Source organism: Gallus gallus, chromosome 2 (assembly GCF_016699485.2).
Source record: "Gallus gallus isolate bGalGal1 chromosome 2, bGalGal1.mat.broiler.GRCg7b, whole genome shotgun sequence".
Lineage (NCBI taxonomy): Eukaryota > Metazoa > Chordata > Aves > Galliformes > Phasianidae > Gallus > Gallus gallus.
Genome location: NC_052533.1, coordinates 147008402 through 147012239, shown reverse-complemented (window position 1 = coordinate 147012239; position 3838 = coordinate 147008402).

Genomic DNA, 3838 nt, shown 5'->3' with positions numbered 1-3838 from the left:
CCACTGAGTGAACTGCTGTTTTTCCACCTTCATTTCCATTCTGCATCCAACATAGGCCACAGTGAAAATCTCTATTTATGTAGCAGACCCCAAGATGTCCACCTATGGCAAAGCAATATTGTGTGAACTTACCAGCTCCAGTGTACTCCACAGCAGCATAGACCATTTTTAGATCTGAGCTGGCCAGCCCTGTTCCATCCCTGGCAAGATGCTCATCTAGATAACGGTGGTGATGAGTTGATAGTTGGACTATATGATCATAGTGTTCTTTTCCAACCTTAAGGATTCCATGATTCTATGATTCTGTAAGGCCAGAAATACATTTTTGGAAAATTTCCCGTAAGGACAAGATCTCCCATTTAACTACAGACAGATTTGAGTTCTTGAGCACATTGATATGCATCCTTTTTAAAATCTCTCATTCTGTAAAAGAGAGAGGGATTTCTCTTATGATTCTTGAATCACTGGGGAATACTGTACTGCCTACACAGTTAAAAGGTGCACATATTTTTAAGCAAGAACTTGGCTCACTTCTATTTACAAGTTTGCATGATAATGCAACTGTTAGTTATTTTCTCAAGGTTTCTTGAACTTAGATGAACCTCAGACAGTTAGAAGGGAATGGTTAATTAGCCAAACTAATGAGACTAGAGATCTCTAGTTTCAGCGTAAAGCTAAAATAGGCTCATTAAAAAAAAAACAAAAACTCAGCCAACCCAGCAAAAAGGAAAAACAAAGAGAGTGTTAACCATTAAAGAGCACCTTGCATTTCCATCCAAAAATGGAAACATACCCATTTTCAAAAGGAGAGCATTAACTCAGCAGAAGGTTGGGTCCATGCTAGAATATTTTTGACAAGGACTGCTATGCTGTTGATGAGACAGATTTCCCATGAAAAATAAAACATCACCAACAATTCAACTGTTTACATTTTCCCATGGGAAAAGAGGGAGAGGAATAAGCTGCTGTATGCTGGATAAGAATGCAGCAATTTCTAGTAAAGGTACAGAGAATGCCACATATATTATAACAAATGCCATCAGTAAGAGGAAAGAAAAAAAAAGATCTTCCTTCCTTTTTGTATGAAGCTCTGGGAGGCAAGAAGGTTATTTCTCCCAGTCAGCTGAGAACAATACCTCAGTTTTTCACCCAAGTGTATGACAAGACACAGCTTAGTGGTGCCAGGTTGTTTCTGCCTTTCCCCTTCGCTGTTTTTGACATTGCAACCTCTATCACAACAAGGGATCACAATCACAGTTGTTGCCAGTTCTTCCCGTTGATACCAAGTTCTCTTTCTGACACACAACCCTACCTCGAAGTTAACAGATTTGCAAGGCATTATGCAGTACTGCTGTTGTGTTTTGTTTTAAATCTACTTTGCTATGTACTGAAGCATCGAGGGAAAAACATATTGATTTACACAATGCCCAGTAACTCACTGTGAAAAATAAACAGATCAAACCTTCACCTTGCACTTTCGATTGTTACAATGATATTTTCTTTCCTATTCTGTATATTATGCCCTCTTGTGAAAAACAAAAGAGTTAAGAAGGCGGAAAAAAAGTGGAATAGAACTTAATGATGCAGTTTGCTGTGATGTTTTTGCATCATTCTTTTCTTATCTGCTTACAAAAAAGAAGTGAAGTGCAATGAAAGGAATGATCTTTATATAACACTACCTTGAAAAATACTCCATCAGCTGCGTGCAATCCAAGCTCTTTAATTTACCATTACTTATGGAGACACACATCTTGACGTAAGTACCAGCTGCAGGGAATGTTGCCTTTTCTCTAGAGGCTCTGTAAGATTGCATCTAACTCTAAGGAGGTGGGTGGGAGCAGCTTGGCAGAGCACAGCAACAAAACCTGAGTACTGATGAAGATGTAAAAATGCTTAAAGGAGCAAAAACTGTAGGATGGAAACTGGGGCTTTGAAGAATTACTGGAACAGATTGTGCCTGACCAACCTGCTGGTCTTTTGTGGTGGAGTGATGCAATTGGTGGACAAAGGAAAGGCTGAGGATGTCATCTATCTGGACCCGCACAAGGCCATTAACACAGTTTAACACCACATCCTTATCTCTAAATTGGAGAGATATGGATTTGAAAGCTGGACTGTTTGGTGGATAAATAATCAATTGGAGGGCTGTGGCCAGAGGGTTGCGTCTCACTGCAATTATCAGAGCGAAAGGTTCTTTGATATAGGTATATCCAACATGAGATTAAGAAGCAATGGTTCAAATGTTGGTCCAACCAGTTTATTACAAATCCTAATCCATCAGCAACAGTGAGTCCAGGAGAAATAGACAGGTCTCAAGTATGCAGGGCCAGGAGAGTCCATCAGCAGGCTGGTATCATGTCATGAGGCATCTGATGTCAGACACAACCCTCTTGGTTGTAGGTCCCTTTTCTATCTTCTTTCTTCTGGCAATATGGCATTCAGGGCACTTGGATAAGAGTAATTTGTAGGCACTCCTGGGCTCTTAGGTAAGAGTCTTACGCAGCACGCCTGAACATGCAGGTGTGGCTATCTCCCTCGAGATGAACGCACACAAAAGACTGCTTCCTGGACATTAAGCTGTTACTTCTCTCTCTCTCCTTGCCCCTGGCCTGCAAATCTTCAGACAAAAGATTTCTCCAACCTTGACCAGGACTTGCCTGGACTTGTCCATCTGTGTTCCTCAGCAAGCTTTGAGATATGGGTGCAGAAAGAAAACTCTTAGAGGTTGTTGTCAGTGTCTCTATGTCCAGGTGGAGGCAGTCATGAGTGGTGTCCCACAGGGGTCCATCTTGGGACTGGTGCCCTTCAACATCTTTATCAGTGACATAGGCAGTAGCATTGAGTTTGCACCCAGAACATTTGTAGATGACGCCAAGCTGAGTGGTGTAGTTGACACAATAAAAGGAAGGGATGTCATCCAGAGGGACCTGAACAGGCTTGAGAATTGGGCCCATGTGAACCTAAAGAGGTTCATCAAGGCCAAGTACAAGGTGTTCCACTTGGGTTGTGGCAATCCCAGATGTATATGTGCTGAGAGAAATGGTCTTGCCCATTTCTTCACACACCTTAATAGGTGTAAAATGCTGATCTCTGAGCTAAAGTAAGCAGCACCTGTGCCCTGCTCCACTCAGCTGACTGTGTTTTCATGACTGATTGGCTAATAGTATTATTGGTGAGGCTGGTCTACCTAATACAAACACTTTGTGAAGCAATAGCAATAAACAAGAAAGCAGCTCTAGCTCAAAATGCTTGAGATAGAGAATAAACAAGAGGAGCTGGAGAGGTGTGTGCATCTTCAGGGCTATATCTTATTGGCATCACAGAGATGTGGTAGGATGGCTCTTATGATTGGAATGTCAAAATAGAAGGATACATGCTCTTTTTAGACAAGGAGGGAGAAGAAGAAGAATTGTCTCCCTCTGTGTCAGCAATGAGATGAAGTGAATGGGTGGGAAAACTGAAACTCTGCTGAGGAGGGACTTTTTATAAGGGCATGTAGCAACAGGACAAGGGGAAATGCTTTTAAACTGAAAAAGGGTAAATTTATACTAGATATTAGGAAGAAAATCTTTACTGTGACGGTGGTGAGACACTAGAACAGTTTGCCAGTGAGGTTTTAGATGCCTCCTCCCTGGAAGCATTCGAGGCCAGGCTGGATGGGACTTTGAGCAATCTGGTTTAGGGGAAATGTCTCTGCCTATAGCAGGGGGATTGGAACTAGGTCATCTTAAAGGTCCCTTCAAACCCAACCCATTCTATGAGTCTGTGATTCAGTGGCAACCTTGAATGGCAGACTCTTAGAGCAGTGAGGAGGATACACACGTAGGTCACCAAGCCT